The 18,931-nt window shown below is 35.4% G+C and overlaps 1 pseudogene; it reads right to left on the reverse strand.

Annotated features, from left to right (window-relative positions):
* Nucleotides 1-3,515: 3,515 nt before the first annotated feature.
* On the reverse strand, nucleotides 3,516-17,011 carry LOC118753292 (annotated as a pseudogene).
* Between the last annotated feature and the right edge of the window lie 1,920 nt (nucleotides 17,012-18,931).

Raw genomic sequence — 18,931 nt, forward strand, 5'->3', positions numbered from 1 at the left:
TACCAATCGAGTGACACTGCCTTAAAAATTTATGCAATTTTATAAAAAAAAAATCAACAAATTTTCGTAAAAATTTCGAGTTTTTTAATTAGATTCTGAACACTTACAACCCCCAACCATATTGTGAGACGAGTCGGGTCAGAGATACGCGGGTCTCTTATGGCAGTTGAAGCTCACTCTCGTCCACAGGTGGTGATTGCACACTGATGACGATATTCACTGGAGTCTGTGTAGAACAGCCTATCCGTAAATGGTAGTCCCAGTTCCAGCGGTGCTGTCCGTCAGCTCAAGAAAGTGTCTGTTCGGGGCTCACGTCTGTATCAAACTACTAGGAACTGATTGCTGAGCATGGTGTTGTGCCCCTTACTGGGACAGTTTAAGCTTCACTGTGGATGTGATGTTCCGGCGACATTAGAAGACATCCCGTGGCTGTCCGGAGTGCTCTGTCCACTGCATTCCAATTGTCCCCGGTGACCGCACATGCATAGTTTAGAACTGGCCAGCCAATTGCCTTGTATGTTAGCAGCAACGCTTGTTTGTAGTTGCCTTACCCTGCAGAAAAAAAATTATCAATTTATAAAAAATAACCTACTTGTAGTTAGCTTTTTTGCGGGATTTCTATAAAATATGTAACTTGTAGTTAGCCAAAAAAAAAACTAACTTGAAACAAGTGGACAAGTAATGCAGGAGTAAAGCTCGAGATTGTTTGAATTGAGGACAAATAAAAGGAAGATCGAAGTTGCATATTATCATTTTGAAGTTATGTCTGACGGTGTTCGAATATGGGTCCACCTACAGCAGAATATGTAAACAAATATGAAATGTGATAAATAAAAATAAATAAAATAAATAAAAAAATAAAGTAAATAAAATTTAAAAAAAAATATTTTGTTTTTCCTATTGATATTTTATTCCCAAAAGTAGTTAGTTACAAGTTAGTTACATCAAATACAGAGGTAACCACCCTTGACTATTTCGCGGCCATATAAATATAGTTAGCTTGCGTAAAAGAAAATATACAGATAATAAGTGACTTATTGCTCCTTCCCAATCAACTTAAAGTTAGCTCATAGTTAGATACATTTCCTGCAGGGTAAGTACGGCCGCACTGAGGAATTGATGACTTTAATGCGGCTCTGTTCCTTAAGCTACGCGCACACTGCAGCCGGCATCGGCCGAATTGTGCTCGGCCGATATCGGCTATATGCGGGCGATATGAATAAACACTTGTGATTATATGAGCGCTCTCATACATAAACCGATAACCGAACCGACATCGGCCGTTGACGTTCGTCAGTGACGATAAATTCAAACATGTTTGTTTTTCTCGTCCGATGTCAGATGAAAATTACCAAAATGGACTGCGAAAAATTAACTTATTGGGTGCAAAAATAAAAAAATTACATATAAAATCACATGTTTAGAGTATGTCAATTAAAATGTATCAAAATATTTCACTGCTTACAAAATTGTAATGAAAACTAGATTTGTGTGTACAAATACGGTCGGCAAATAATCTGGTTAAGTGTGCGCATCATTTCGGACGGTCAAATTGTTCGGCCGAAATCGGTCGGCCTATCGGATGCAATGTGCGCATAGCGTTATTGGCAATTGCGGTTGTGTACGCTGAGAAAGAGAGCTGGCCCCGAGGATTATCCGGTTGTTCACCTTTGAAACTAGTTTGCCGTCGACGTCAATAAATACGCAGCTGTAGCCAGACCCGTTTTGTCCTGGTGGAAAAAAAGGTTGGCGAAGATGTCGTAGGGAAGAGGGTTAGGCTCCTTGCAGTAAAGAAGTAAGAAAGTTTAGAGTGGAAACGATTATATTTGAACTTAAGTCATCAATTCCATTACGGGACGCATTGTAATTTTTCTGGTCTGGTTTGTGTCTTGTCGGGCTTTTGTCTTGTATGAAAACTATGTTATCTGTATTTTATTTGGTCGGAATTTTGTTAGGTCTGTATTACGTCCTGTCAGGCTTGTTTACAGTTTGGATTTTTAAAAATTTTCTGAATTATTTCTTGTCAGGATCTTAAAAGTCGGGATTATGAAGTGCCCCCAGACAAAATATTTATGAATAAGTGCATTCAATGAAAGTATACGTGACCTGCTGCCTTGGTCGTGTCTTCGAATTTACACCATGATGGTGTTATCAGAGGATTACAAAAACCTTCTCTGCCTTTCCTGGGCATTCATATAAGAGAGAAACTATAAACTTTCTTTTTTGGAATCGGCAAAATTTCGGTTGCAGCGCTAATATAGAAGACGAACTTATTCAATCGTAAGTGTAATATTATATTTAAGAACATGGTCATCTATTGGTTAGCATGGCAGGCTTATCTTCAAAATCGTTTATTATAGAATTATTCTGTGGGTAATCCAAATTCATCATTTAAAAACTTTTTCGATTGAGGTGATGTATTCAGTTTTAATTATATTCTTTAGATCACCCCAGCTGAAATTGCTGGTGGCAGATATCTACACTCAGGCGCACTTCTCCTTTCAATGTGTCTTAATAGTTCGCCACCACTAACTTTGCTGAAGGTTTTACAATGTTGAGTTCCATGAAGCAGAGTGCTAACCTACGCTTACACGTTTTCGAGACATTGTTGATGGCTCCAAAACTGACACTGGGTCAAGATGTGGAGTTAGTAGGGGATATGATTCGGTACTCCAAGTCGAGGTATTTACAATTCTCAGGGAGTTTGCGTATTTGTCGTCTAACTACTTTTAAGTTAGTTCGGCAATGCAAGGGACCGGTCAGATATTTATTTTAGTAAAACGAAAACTTGATGTGTCTGAAAGCTGACCTAGAAACTGGGTGAGTATTACATTCAGCAATAACTGGATGCATCGAGGTTGAAAGTTGTCTAAACTCATGTTGCCTTCAATCTCAGATAATTTGCTAAGTATTTTCATTAATTTATTCTTCCTTCTGGTCTTAAAGAGAATTGCACGGTGAAGCAGTTGCTGTGCTTCTCTTTTTGGCATAGAAAATACTACCTGAACTCTTTGGCACCAAACAAACTGCCTCATTAGCAATGAGTCAGTGCAAGTCTGTTGAAAATGTTGGAAAACACAAATGCATTTTCCATACCTATGTTGAAAATTGACTAAAAGTTTCCAGACTTTTGAGATTTCGCGATTAAGTTATCAGTACTTCAAATAACTTCAATAAAGTTATTTCATTGACAGGTGGTGCAACCCATGTCGCACTTAAGTTAGTATGTCACTCTTTAATACTTTAACTTCCCACAACCCTCCTACAACTGGCAGCACCCTTCCGCCTTATTATAATAATTTAGCAAACTTTTATTGAATACATGTTATTATTCTTGCATATTATTAATTAACCTAACCATATACATATAATTCTAATAAGCACACGTGATATTCATATATTTCATTCAGTTTCGTAATCAAAATCAAAGAGTAAATTTTGTTTCAGTCCATATCAGCCTACTTCCATTTCCAGTTTGTCATTAATCATTTCAGCATCAAGCTTTCGGTTTCAATCTATTGACGGTGACGATATCTGGAGCGGCGTACGGTTTTATAACGGTAGCCATCTTAGGCCAACTCTGCGCTCTTAACTTGCGGTTCTTCAGCAACATCGTTACTTGGTGGCAAGTATTCTCCGTTAGGAGCATCAACGCTAGCAGCTTCCTCCATAGCTTCAACTTCGGCTTCACGACGATGACGACGGAACTTCAGGCGGCGCACAGTCTTATAACGGTAACCATCATTACCCAATACTGTTTTCAAATCCGGAGCCAACTCGACCTCAACTGGTGGCAAATATTCGGAGGATGGCAACTCAGAGACGTCACGACGATGACGAGCACGGAATCGAAGACGGCGTACGGTCTTGTAGCGATAACCCTCATCGGCAACCCGGGTTTCGGCACCTACTGGTGGTAAGTACTCAGTGGTAGGCTCAGCAGCAACTGGGGGCAAATATTCAACGGAAGGAGCCTCACGTTGTTGACGGTATTTCAGACGGCGCACAGCTTTGTAACGGTAGCCGTCTTCAGCAAGAGGAGCGGGTGCTTCGGCGACTGGTGGTAAGTACTCTGCAGATGGTTCGGCGCTTTCGGCAGGAACGGATTGAGCGATGGCAAATGCAAATAAGCGGGCAGTGAGCGTGATTGCAAAGAGTTTCTGTGGAATAAAGCATCTTACTAACAACTGTAATGGCAGTGATAGCAATCTTGAGGTTATAATGGGTCACAAACCTGATAGTGCTTCGTGGATAGTCCTGAAAACCCTCACCAATTTATCTCTTTTAGTATCCTCTCAATTTAAACTATGTAACTTTTAACGTAGCTTTAGAACGATTTTAGACTGCACCTCTTGCAGATACTAAGTTCAATGATGATATTACTCCACTAGCGTAGAGTATTTATACCTGATGAAATCAAGAATAGCCACCAAATAAAAAAATATATTTTTTGCCATTTGTGTATGTATAATTCCATATTTGAAAACAGTGGCGTCAAAAATGGTAAGAGTATGAAGTGGACATCAAGTGGTCGAATTATTAAATATGCATTGTAGCCAACAAATTTTGGCATAATTTTTTTATACCCGAGCGCACTTGTGCACAAGGGTATATTAACTTTGTTCACATAACGGTTGTTTGTAACAGCCAAAACGAATCGAGATAGATATAAACAAATGTATACATAACTGCTCAGAATGAATAGATAAGTGGATTAAGCCATATCTGTCTGTCCGTCCGTGTACACGATAACTCGAGCAAAAATTTAAATATCTCAGCGAAATTTAGTATGTATGTTGCTCTTCATCCAAAAGGGTTGGCATTGAAACTGGATGAAAGCGGACTATAACCACGCCCACTTCCCATATAACGGTATTTTCGAAAAATGCAAGAACTACGATATTTCAGTAAATAATTGATCCAAATTATTGAAAATTTGTGTATGGAGTAGAATTTTGGTAGAAAATAATACTATTTTGAAATTTTTGGAAAATGGGTGTGACCCCGCCCACTTATGATGAAATGCTGTATCTCAGTAGCCGCTTCTCCAATCCTTACCAAACTCGGTACGAGCCTTGCATAGGGTCTGGCTAAGGAATCTGTTGAAAAACTTTGAAAACGGGCAATAACCACGCCCACTCCCATATAACGGTATTTTCGGAAAATGCAGGAACTACCATATTTCAGTAAATATGACCCGCAAATTGTTGAAAATTAGTATGTCAAGTAAAATTATGGGATAAAATAATATTATTATAAAATTTTTGGAAAGTGGGCGTGACCCCGCCCACTTATGGTGAAATCCTGTATCTCATTAGCCGCTTCACCAATCGTTACCAAACTCGGTACGAGCCTTGCCTAAAATCTAACTAAGAAATGTTTTGAAAATCTTTGAAATCGGGCAATAACCACGCCCACCTTCCATATAACCATAATTTACAGAAACATGAAAACTGCGATAAATCAGCAACTACTGAAGCTAATTCACTTAAAATCGATGATTGCAATAAACACTTAGCATTTATTTAGTTATTTATTTATTTATTTAGATATGAGGGTGTACACGTAAGACTTTAAGTCTTTTATAATACATCAGTAGATGGAAATAACAAAATTGAAGGCTTATTTAAAATTTGAAGCAAACTTAAATCTATCAATAAATAGTTATAAGTAATTTTAAAGTTTGAGGTACATCCAAGATCAAAAATGAGAAAACGGAGAGATCGAGAAGAGAAGATAGTTCAACCGCAATCACATCATATTTACCGTGTTAACTAGATTATTATAAATTTTAGGATTATGGGCGTGGCGCCGCCCACTTATGTCCACAAATGTGTATCTCGGGTTTATCATTTTCTACTAAACTCGGTACAAAAAAGCATTTCGTTTAAAATTATTCTTATCGGATTTAAATTACACCTGCTTTCCGTATAATAGTAAATTTCGGAAATACGAAAACTTCGATATTTCAATAACTGAGGACGCTAATATACTCTAAGTTAATATTTACAACAATCTCTTAAGAATAAATAAGACTGCTTTTAGGAATTGGGCGTGGCACCACCCACTTTATGACTACAAAGGTGTCCTCGGTAACCACTTTGAAGATTTCTACTAAACATGGTTCAACTATAACATTAAGTCTACCTCAGCATATGAACGAAAATGTTTGAAATCGGGTAAAACACCCCTGCTTATCATGCAAATGTGGTTTAGAGAAAGTTGAAACAACGATATTTTATACCTGCGCCGTGTATATAAAGTTTCGCCCGAACTTATACTTCTTTACTTGTTATTTTTACCTTTGCCTTTATGCTTTTCATCATCTATGTACGTACTAACCTTTACTTTCATTCTTGCATTAGCAGTGCTGCCAACTATTTTCGAGTAAAAAAATTCAGATTTTTATAAAAAACCCGCTAGAAAAATGGTAAATTCCACAAAACAAAAGCTGAGAACAAAATAGGTTTATATTAATATAATTTTAAGCAATTCATTTGAAATTCTACTTGAAAATAAAACTAATAACACGGTTCACCAAAATTTGGTCGCATTTTATCACAAAACGGGGCTGACCTCATGTTATAGATTTTTCCAAATTCGTCTGATGGAATCAACCTCACGTCCATAAGTTGATTAGAAATGATTAAAAAATTTAAAAACACTCGGTTCTTCAATAGCATGCACTTGTTTTCCCGCCAATACGGAATGTCAATCTATGAATTTACTTTAAAAACAAAGAGATTTCATGAGCAAATCAACATTAAGAAATCAATATCCCAGATTCATCATTAGCCAGTCTTTTGTCTGTTAACACTTTCCGCATTTTGGAACGAAATTCTCAAACATTTTCTTTTGTAGATCGCATTATCATCGCTTTTCAAGGTCCAGTAATAGTCAGCAAGCATGTGGAGGTTTGATTTCCTATCATACTGCAACTCCATAGTGGCTTTGCCCTGGGGTAATCATTCGCATGTTCTCTGCTAGTCTATAAGATGAAGTCAGCCCCGCGTTTGAAATAAATTACGACCAAATATTGATGAATCTTGTATTCCAATAATACAGCTGGAATCGAAGTTCGAAGAATAAAGTTCCAGGTCTGCATTATACCAAGGTAGTGAATGCAAATTAAGTGCGAATTCCGCCAGATCAGAAAACAATTGGTTGCCACCTGCATCTGTATAAGTTTGAACTTCTGCCCAAAATTGCGTTGTATTACTTATATTAATCCATGTAACCCAGTAAAATTAGACTTTTTCTTAAAAAAAATTTGTAACAGCGGTTTTTTGATGCAGTTTACTTCTATTTGACACGTAGATCACCACCAAATTTATCTAATTTTACTGGGCTAATGGTTTTCGACGACGATGTCATTTTTTCGGAAAAAAATAGCACTTGCAAGTCCAACGCCAGCATCGCTGACCACATTTTTTTTTTTTTGCGGAAATGTGCTCCTCGCACTACTATGGTCAGCGAAACCGCAGTTGGACTGATGAGGGCTATTTGTTGACGAAAACATGATATCGACGTCGGAAACCATAATAGGGCCGATTATCTTTTTTAATCGTATCGAAATTATCTTTTAATTTAAAATACATATGGGCATTCCCATGGTGGCGCACGTGACAGTCGTACGATTTCAATGTGATACAAAAAAGGAATACCATTTGTTTTCTTTAACTTTTTTGGGCCATTGTATAGCACGTAATTAGCTCTATATTTAACCGAAAAATTAAATCAATCGAACTGCTTGGTCCTGAAATATAAGCATTTAAAGAGAGGTTCGTTACGTGACAAAAAATGGAAGTTGATTTTTTCTTTTCTTACAAAATCGCAAAACTCTGCGAATTGTGGATGGCTATTTTGATGAAACTTATTTTGATATGATTTGGAGCAATTCTAGTTGTTTTTAGAGTTTTTTGAATTAATGCAAATTGTTTCAATTCTCTTTTACAACCCCAAGTGTGAAACGTGACGTGACGTGGCGTGACGTGACATAAATTTCCATCGTTATATTTTTGTTAATATTGCTTTTAAATGAATTTTCAACGCAAATAAAACATGTATTTTATGTAGAATATACTTTATATTTTTACTTCAGCGCCAATTCAGGGTCAATTTATTAGAAATCTATGATTTATTATATTTCAACCACATGCGCCAAATTCGAACCAAATCGGACCATAAATACGGTTTTTCGAAATATCTCGACCTTTGCACCACCTAGGAAGACCAATTTATGCAAACATTATTCTTCTTACATAGCCAGTATATATTTTAAAAAGCAGACAAATCGGCCCGTAAATACGTTAGATATAAAACTTTTATTTTTTTGTCGTGGTGGACCTTCCGCTGGAAACACCCATATGTATGTACCATATTGTATAAGGGAAAAAGCTAGAAGTCCTTCAAAAAATTTCTCAAAAAGTTGGAGTTCCCGCTTCCCGCAATTTCTAATTTCCTGCCGTTATATGGACTTCGAAAAAGCTGATTTGACGGGAAAAGAGCTAAATTGGCAGCCCTGTGCATTAGGCTTAATCTAAATCTTATTCTTAAACCGCTTATTAGCATGTTTTTACAAGCTTTTATTTAACTTCACTTGTGTGTATGTATGTTTCTTTGTATGTCCTGGAACTTTGCAGTCAATATTTAACAAACTTTCCGAGGAGCTACAGACTTGAAACTTCAAACTTAGCTCAGAACTCGAGGACAATGCAATATAAAAGATGACTTAATCCGCTAGGCGGCGTAGGTGTCGAGATATTTGTAAAACCCGCATTTTTAGTCTGATTTGGTTCATATTTGGAACATATATTACTTATATGAAAAGAAATAAATCCAAAAAAATGCCGCTAGGTGGCGCAGGAGTCGAGATATTTGAAATCCCGCATTTATAGTCCGATCTGGTTCATATTTAGAACAGATATTACTTGCGTGAAAAGAAATAAATCCGCAATAAATTTTGCTGATAGGTGGCGCAAGAGTCGATATATTTGGAAAAACCGTATTTTTGATCCGATTAAGTTCACATTTCGAATGCATATTGCTTACATGAAAAGAAATAACCACACAAAAAATTTGGCAGTTATGTGGCGCGCGAGTCTATATAATTAAAAAATCGGCATCTGTGCTCCAATTTGGTTTATATTCAGAATATGTGTATTACCTATTTCATTGAAATACATTTAAAATTTTGTTTGTTAAGGTCAAATCTAGCATGTTAGGAAAAAAGTGTGGCTAAAAAGCAGGGTGCGGAAAATTTTCTTCGCATTGAAAGAAATGGACAGAATGAGAAATATACAGACAGTATAATATTAATTCAAAAACTAAAAAGTAGAAAATAAAATTATAGTTAAAAAACTAAAAACACGCTTTTAATACAACAAGAACTAAAAAGCCTAAAATAATTTATAGATATAGCGATTCCGTTTAAGAAGAATAGGAAGTTCCCTAACTTGATTTAATTTAACTTTTTTAAATTAGCTAAAAATATGATTAAAGTGATTGGCTCGTAGTCATGGTCAAAATAAAGTCCACTGTAAAATTTTTTGCAATTTTTACAGATATCGCATTGAAAATTATGTCAATATGCTACAACTAATTTTACAGTGGACTTTATTTTGACAATGACTACGGGGCCAATCACTTTAATCCTATTTCTTAAACGGAATCGCTATATCTATATATTATTTTATACCTTTTAGTTCTTGTTGTAATAAAAGCGTGTTTTTAGTTTTTTAACTATAATTTTATTGTTAAATTAATACCATGTGCAAGCATATAAGAAGCAGCCATTTCCGTCCCAACCATTTTGGTGTGCACCATTTCCGTGGAATTTGCCAATTTCCTCCCAACCAACCAGCCACCGATAAAGAAGTTTTCTTCGAAAATTCAGTAAATTTCCTTACCCTTTCAGTTGCAACAACTCTTATGTACTTTTCATTGTTTACATTTTGGCCTTTATCTTTAATTTTGCCTTCATCTTTTTGTCTTAATCGTTATCATTTATTTCTTCATCATCACATTCATCTTTATACAAAGTTTAATTCTAAATACGATGTAAGCCAAATGCGGAAACAACTCAAATTGAACATGTTGCAGCAACATCCATACACAAATGAGTAGTCCACTTGCAAAGTTCGCTATGTACATTTTTTTCGATTTTCGGTTTTTGGTGGATTACGTACCAGTATTTAAAATAGTTTCATGTCCACTAATAACAGAGTGCAACATTTTTTTATATGCTGAAAAAATAGCATCAAATGTTAAGTCTTCTTCCAAAAGTCGCTATCATACTTATTTATAAACTTTCAAAAGTATCCATCTTCTGATTAATTTAGAAACCTACTTTAGGTCGTATAGACCGTTAATGTTATCTTAGGACATGTGATGTTATGTTACAATTTTGTAAGGCTCTTATTTATCCAAATTTTCAGGTAATAATAAAAAAATTCAATTTAAATTATACTTGTTGTCGTAATCGTTTTTTTTTTTTTCAAATGTATGGCTTTCTTTTATAAAATCACATAACACTGTTTGCAAGTGGACTACTCAAATACGGAATTGTTTAAGCGACGGTTTTAGACGCAATTTTCAACCAATTGTGAAACCATAAAAACTGTCCTCATCTACGGAAAAATACCTTTCCAATGGTGTTCTTGGTTTTGAAATTGGTTCGATAGAATCGCCAAACGAACGGAGACAAAATATATGTTAGCGTATTAATATATAGACCATAGTGCCAGTTACTGTCGAAATTCGACAGTTTTTCTAGTTTTAGAAGCCTTGGAGAGGTTTTCTAACTTAACACGTAGCAAAACTTATACGGTACAAATTAACTAACCGGAAAATCTTCTGCTAAAACGTAACTAATTTTTTTTTTTATCTGAGAAGGTCTTTGGAGGACTTCGGCAGGACTTGGAATTGACCCGATACATTCAAGTTTATCGATAAACTTCAATGATTTGATACATATCGATAGTTCGATGAATTTCAACAACACTAAAATTCGTTAACTCGACCAATTTCGATAACTGTGAAATTCGAGATCTCGATAAATTTCGATAACTCAAAAATTTAAAAACTTTGTATACCTTTACAAATTTTTACTTTTGACATCTCCACATTTTTCGAAAACTATCTAAACACTTTGATAACTCGTTACACTCTGTTAAGACGATTTAATTCGATAAGCAGGATAAGCTTATATAACCTTGAAATTTCGATAAAACGATATATTTAGAAAATTCCAAGAACTTCGCTTCGTTGAACCAACCAATTTCAGTAGATCAATAATTACACTGTGAGACAAATGGTAAGGGTCAGTGATCGGGAAGGGTTCAAACTACCGGGGAAAGTTATATCGGTAAAAAAGAAGTTATACGTGTCCCGGCGTTTCGCTGGGTCACGTCTAGGAATCGAGATATATCGATTTGAAGTTAGTAACTATCATATAGGGGAAATTGTCACCTTTGGTGGTCTTTTTTTGACATAACTCGAGAACCACTAGTCCGATTTTGCTCAAACAAATTTAAAAAAATTAAAAATTACAATTCCTTTAATCTGTTCATATAACGTTTTTCTATATAATCAACAGTTTTGCCGGTAAAAATAAATGTATGAAGAAAAAAATATTTTTTGCCTAAAATATTAAATTTTTTTAATTCATAAAAAATCCAAAACGGAAAAAAAGGCAAGTCGTATTACTTTCACGCAAAGTCACATAACCTTTAAGCAAAATGAGGCATAGATCATGAAAATCGATGGACGCGTTTCGCTTTTATTCACAATTAAGTGAAGGTATCTCATTTTGACAAGAATATTGATTTTATGTTTCAATGAATTTGGATAATATTTATTATATATTATTTATTATTAACACGTAAAACTAAATTTTAATTTTTAGGCAAAAATAATTTTTTTTTCTTCATACATTTATTTTTACCGGCAAAACTGTTGAGTATATAGAAAAACGTTATATTAACAGATTAAAGGAATTGTAATTTTTAATTTTTTTAAATTTGTTTGAGCAAAATCGGACCAGTGGTTCTCGAGTTATGTCAAAAAAAAGACCACCAAAGGTGACAATTTCCCCTATATGATAGTTACTAACTTCAAATCGATATATCTCGATTCCTAGACGTGACCCAGCGAAACGCCGGGCCACGTATAACTTGTTTTTGACCGATATAACATTTCCCGTTGGTTTCATCCCATCCCGATTTTGACTGTCGCATAGTGTTATTGGTAACTCTGTAAGTTGAAAGAACTCCATGCATTACGACACCTGGATAAATTTCGTTAAGTCTATAAATAATGATAATTCAATAAATATCGAACTTGATACATTTCTTTAACTTGACAAATTTCGTTAATCCCACACGTTTTTATAGCTCGATAACTATCCATAAATTTGGACAACTAAGTTTCTGTGTCTATAAATTTCGACAACTCAGTAAACACTGATCAGTTTGAATAATTCGATACGTTGCGATAACTTAATAAGCATGGATAAATTTCGATAATTATAAACTTCGATGATTCGATAAATTTCAGTAACCTTTATGGCTGATTTTATTCCGATTCCTATCGGAAAATTTCAGCTCTGTTAACCTAATTCTTATGTATTTCTCATTGTCTCCATTTTCGCCCTTATCTCAATTTTCGTCTTTATCTTCACTTTTGCCTTTTTTTGTCTTCATCGTTATAACTTGCTTCTTCATCTTCATATTTATATTTATTTCAAAGTTTAATTTCAAATACGAAGTAAAACAAAATGCGAAACAGCTTAAATTGAACAGCTTGCAAAAACAACCATACACAAATATGGAAATTTTTAAACGACAATTTTAAACCAATTTCGAAACTATAAAAACTCTCCTCATTTACAGAAAATTACCTTTCCAACGATGTTTTTGGTTTCGAAATCGGTAACTTTACCTTGGTCTTCATCTTTGTTTTTATCTTTCACATCTTTGCTTATATCCTTTTCTTTTTCTATTCACGTAGATGAGATGAGGTGCGATGACGTGATAAGATTTGACGTGATTTTATGTGATGTGATAGGATGTCATGTCATATGATGTCATATCATGTGATGCCACGTCATGTAATGCCATGTCATGTCATACAATGTCATATCATGTGATGTCAAGTCATGTGATGTCATGCCATATAATGTGATGTCATATCATATAATGTCATGTCACGTGATATCGTGTGATGTGATATAATATTATGTAGTGTAATATCATGTGATATCTCTTCCTATCATGTGATAAAATGTGATGTGATATCATGTAATGTGATCACATTCCATGTTCCGATTAGTATATCGACAGTTGATAACTGTGTTGATAAAAATACCGATAACAATATCCATAAACATATAGAAAAATACAACGATTGTGAAATCGATTAAATCATCGATAAATATAACAATCATCGGTATCGATTATTGTACATGGGTCGTTCTTAAAAAACATGACCAATTGGTGTCCCCAGACTTTACTATTTTATATTTTGTTTCTTCAAAAAGAAAATAGAAAAATATCTGCATTTTTATAAATTATTATCGATTCTACGTAACTATATTATAAAAAAATAATAATTAATTATCTGAAAATAACTTAAAAAATATTTTCAATGTCAAAGGTTTAGCAAAAACCTGTGTCCCGAGCCAATTTATAAAAATTTAATAGTTATTTTCAGTTGAAATAAAATTTAAAAAAAATAATATTTACAATTTTTGTTATTCAGTTTGTGTATATTAATACCATATATAGAAAAGAATGATGAAAAATAATTTTTTTGTATAATTTTTATGAAGAAAATTTGTGTCCCCAGGTTTTGGTCCCCTCTGTTACGTCCACTCATTTTATTGAAAAATGTTTGTTAAACGTTATGACGCGTATATTTCTCTTATGCTTCTCCATCATAACTTAGCTAAAATCAACAAAATGTGTTTTGAACTGTTCAGTCTTGTTTAGTGCGTTGTTGAGTAAGGAACCCAATTGTATGCCGGGTACGTACCCTTATTCAGTGTCAACTCTGTTACTGTTGAAAAACGGTGAGTAAAGTGATTTTTTATTTATTTTATAATTTTTTTATAAATATTTTATGTACATTAATTAAGTGGACAAATAAATTCTCCAAAATTCGAATAAAAAGCTAAAATATGGTATTTTTGAGTTAATTTGTCCCCTCTGTTACCGGTCCACTCTGTGACTTATTAACTCCAAAAACTCCAAAAATTAAAAAAAATACTGCTGGTTATGGATTCCTATTGTTGATACCATCCGTAACCACATGAGGCCAATTATAAACATATTTGGCCAACTTAATTTTTAAAAATTACAAAATTCAGAATGGTCATGTTTTTTAAGAACGACCCACATATCGTTAACAATATAAATGATTTAATCGATTATTATGCCGATAACAATATCCATTATTGTATAGATAACAATATCGATTATTTAATCAATAACAGTATCGATAACAATATCGATTATTTTATCGATAGCAATATCGATTATTATATCGATAAAAATATCGAGTTTTACATCGATAACAATATCGATCTTCATCCTCATCCTTTACTTCATGTTTATCTTTATTTTTGCATATTCCTCTTCACCTTTAACTTAAAGTGTTTAAATTTACCTTGATCTTCGTTTTTGCCTGTACCTCTAGGCATCTTTGTGTTTGTTTTTATTCTCAAACCGCTAAACCGCTGAGAACCATTTCCATGTGCGTTATTTCCCTTGAATTTGACAATTTACTCCCAACCAACCAACCACTTCATAAATTCAAGAAATGTTCTTACCCTTTCAGTTACCCTAATTCTTTTGTATCTATCATTGTCTCCATTTTCGTCTTTATCTTCACTTTTCCACCTTCTTTTTTTTTACTTAATCGTTATCATTTATTTCTTCATCTTCATATTTATCTTTACTTCAAAGCTTAATTTCAAATGTGTAGTGAAACAACAGGCGAAACATGTCAAATTGAACATGTTGCAACAACATCTATACACAATTCGAAAATTTTTAAACGACGGTTTTGGCCGTAATTTTCAACCAATTGTGAAACCATTAAAACTCTGTTCATCTACGGAAAAATGCCTTTCCAACGGTGTTCTTGGTTTTGGTAGAATCGCCAAACGAACGGAGACAAAATTTATGTTAGCGTATTAATATATAGATTCTTTAGCTGACCCCAGCTGAAATTGCCGGTGGTAGAGGTCTATACTCAGGCGCACTTCTCCTTTCAATGTGTTTTAATATTTCGCCACCTCTAACTTTGCTGAAGGTTTTACAATGTTGAGTTCCCTGAAGCAGAGTGCTAACCTACGCTTACACATTTTCGAGACATTGTTGATGGCTCCAAAACTGACACTGGGTCAAGATGTGGAGTTAGTAGGGGATATTATTCGGTACTCCAAGTCGAGGTATTTACAATTCTAAGGGAGTTTGCGTATTTGTCGTCTAACTACTTTTAAGTTAGTTCGGCAATGCAAGGGACCGGTCAGATATTTATTTTAGTAAAACGAAAACTTGATGTGTCTGAAAGCTGACCTAGAAACTGGGTGAGTATTACATTCAGCAATAACTGGATGCATCGAGGTTGAAAGTTGTCTAAACTTCAATCTCAGATAATTTGCTAAGTATTTTCATTAATTTATTCTTCCTTCTGGTCTTAAAGAGAATTGCACGGTGAAGCAATTGCTGTGCTTCTCTTTTTGGCATAGAAAATACTACCTGAACTCTTTGGCACCCAACAAACTGCCTCATTAGCAATGAGTCAGTGCAAGTCTGTTGAAAATGTTGGAAAACACAAATGAATTTTCCATACCTATTTTCAACATTGACTAAAAGTTTCCAGTTTATCAGTACTTCAAATAACTTCAATAAAGTTATTTCATTGACAGGCGGTGCAACCCATGTCGGACTTAAGTTAGTATGTCACTCTTTAATACTTTAACTTCCCACAACCCTCCTACAACTGGCAGCACCCTTACGCCTTATGATAATAATTTAGCAAACTTTTATTGAATAAATGTTATTATTCTTGCATATTATTAATAAACCTAACCATATACATATAATTCTAATAAGCACACGTGATATTCATATATTTCATTCAGTTTCGTAATCAAAATCAAAGAGTAAATTTTGTTTCAGTCCATATCAGCCTACTTCCATTTCCAGTTTGTCATTAATCATTTCAGCATCAAGCTTTCGGTTTCAATCTATTGACGGTGACGATATCTGAAGCGGCGTACGGTTTTATAACGGTAGCCATCTTGGGCCAACTCTGCGCTCTTAACTTGCGGTTCTTCAGCAACATCGTTACTTGGTGGCAAGTATTCTCCGTTAGGAGCATCAACGCTCGCAGCTTCCTCCATAGCTTCAACTTCGGCTTCACGACGATGACGACGGAACTTCAGGCGGCGCACAGTCTTATAACGGTAACCATCATTACCCAATACTGTTTTCAAATCCGGAGCCAACTCGACCTCAACTGGTGGCAAATATTCGGAGGATAGCAACTCAGAGACATCACGACGATGGCGAGCACGGAATCGAAGACGGCGTACGGTCTTGTAGCGATAACCATCATCGGCAACCCGGGTTTCGGCACCTACTGGTGGTAAGTACTCAGTGGTAGGCTCAGCAGCAACTGGGGGCAAATATTCAACGGAAGGAGAGTCACGTCGGTGACGGTATTTCAGACGGCGCACAGCTTTGTAACGGTAGCCGTCTTCAGCAAGAGGAGCGGGTGCTTCGGCGACTGGAGGTAAGTACTCTGCAGGTGGTTCGGCGCTTTCGGCAGGAACGGATTGAGCGATGGCAAATGCAAATAAGCAGGCAGTGAGCGTGATTGCAAAGAGTTTCTGTGGAATAAAGCATCTTACTAACAACTGTAATGGCAGTGATAGCAATCTTGAGGTTATAATGGGTCACAAACCCGATAGTGCTTCGTGGATATTCCTGAAAACACTCACCATTTTATCTGTTTTAGTATCCTCTCAATTTAAACTATGTAACTTTTAACGTAGCTTTAGAACGATTTTAGACTGCACTTCTTGCAGATATTAAGTTCAATGATGATATTACTCCGCTAGCGTAGAGTATTTATATCTGATGAAATCAAGAAGAGCCACCAAATAAAAAATATATATTTTGCCATTTGTGTATGTATAATTCCATATTTGAAAACGGTGGCGTCAAAAATGGTAACAGTATGAAGTGGACATCAAGTGGTCAACAAATTTTGGCATCATTTTTTTCACTCACAATTTAAATCCACCTCTTCCATCTACACCAAATCATAAATGTTGTTGTTGCGAAGAAGGGTACTTGTGAACAATAATAGAATCATTAATAGCAGTGTGTGTGTGCACAGTTCTTATAAGCATTTTTGAATAGTTTGTTATATGTATTTTATTTGGTCGGAATTTGGTTAAGTCTGTATTATGTCCTGTCTGGATTGTTTACGGTTTTAAAAATTGTCTGAATTATTTCTTGCCGGGATCTTGAAAGTCGGATTATGAAGCGCCCCCAGACAAAATATTTATGAATAAGTGCATTCAATGAAAATATACGGGACCTGCTGCCGTGGTCGTGTCTTCGAATTTACACCACGATGGTGTGATCAGAGGATTACAAAAACCTTCTCCGCCTTTCCTGGGCATTCATATAAGAGAGAAACTATTAACTTTCTTTTTTGGAATCGGCGAAATTTCGGTTGCAGCGCTAATATAGAAGACGACGTTATTCAATTGTAAGTGTCAGTAATTAAGAACATGGTCATGTATTGGTAAACATGTCAGACTTATCTTCAAAATCGATTATAGCATTAATTGAGGCGATGTACACTTAGGTCTCTTTTTATTCGTTTTTTTTATGCGGACTTGAATTTATGCGGTTATTCAAACCATTTTTTCGCTGTAGCATTTTTGCTTTTTTGAGGGTTATTATTCCTGCCGCTGTGGTGTAGTGGTAAGCAGTGCGCGCTTCCACCCCGCAACGCCTGGGTTCAAACCCTGGCCAAAGCAACGTCGCAAAAAATATAGAAAATAGGTTTTTTCTTAACAGCGGTCGTCCCTCGGCAGGCAATGGCAAACCTCCGAGTGTATTTCTGCCATGAAAAACGGCTTCTCATAAAAATACAATCGCCGTTCGGAGTTGGCATAAAACTGTAGGTCCCTCCGCTTTGTGTGACAACACCAAGGCGCACGCCACAAATCGGAGGAGAAGCTCGGCCAAAGACTAACATATGTGTAAGCGCCAACCTATTATTATTATTTGTAATCTTTTCTTTAGGATCACTTTTATTCTTTTGTATAAAACTTACAGCCTCGCGCTTACCACTTGATTATATATTTTAGAAGAGACCGGAAGAGACAGTTCCGATAACAGCCCGATAAACTTAGTGCCGCCAGATTATCAGTATTCTAATACACTACAGCTCGCACCTGACAATCAATCGACCTCGATTGAATTATACAATCGTTCAGCTTATTCTAAATATTCCTAATCGGTACAACCATCGCTTGACATATGGTCATTTGGTATATTATCATTACCATTCTCTCCATCTAAATATTCGTAATCTGTACAATAATCATTTGACATATGGTCATATTGAATATCTGTGTTGCCTTCCAAGCCCACATCGTCTACACTCTGACCTGTCCTCAACCACTTCTTCATTCGACTTGAATCAATAACGTTATTATATGGCATTGGAGTGACTTGACAATTTTCAACATCTGTAACTACGTATCTGTCAAAACCTAGTTGCTTATGTACTACATATGGCCCCTTATACTTAGGAATTAGTTTCTTATTTTTACCAACAGTAGTGTCTACATTTTTTATCACTACCAAATCTCCTACTTGAAACTCTCTTGGTGGCCTATTAC

Source organism: Rhagoletis pomonella, unplaced genomic scaffold (assembly GCF_013731165.1).
Source record: "Rhagoletis pomonella isolate Grant_MI unplaced genomic scaffold, Rhpom_1.0 Rhpom_scaffold_02322, whole genome shotgun sequence".
In the NCBI taxonomy this organism is placed as follows: Eukaryota; Metazoa; Arthropoda; class Insecta; order Diptera; family Tephritidae; genus Rhagoletis; species Rhagoletis pomonella.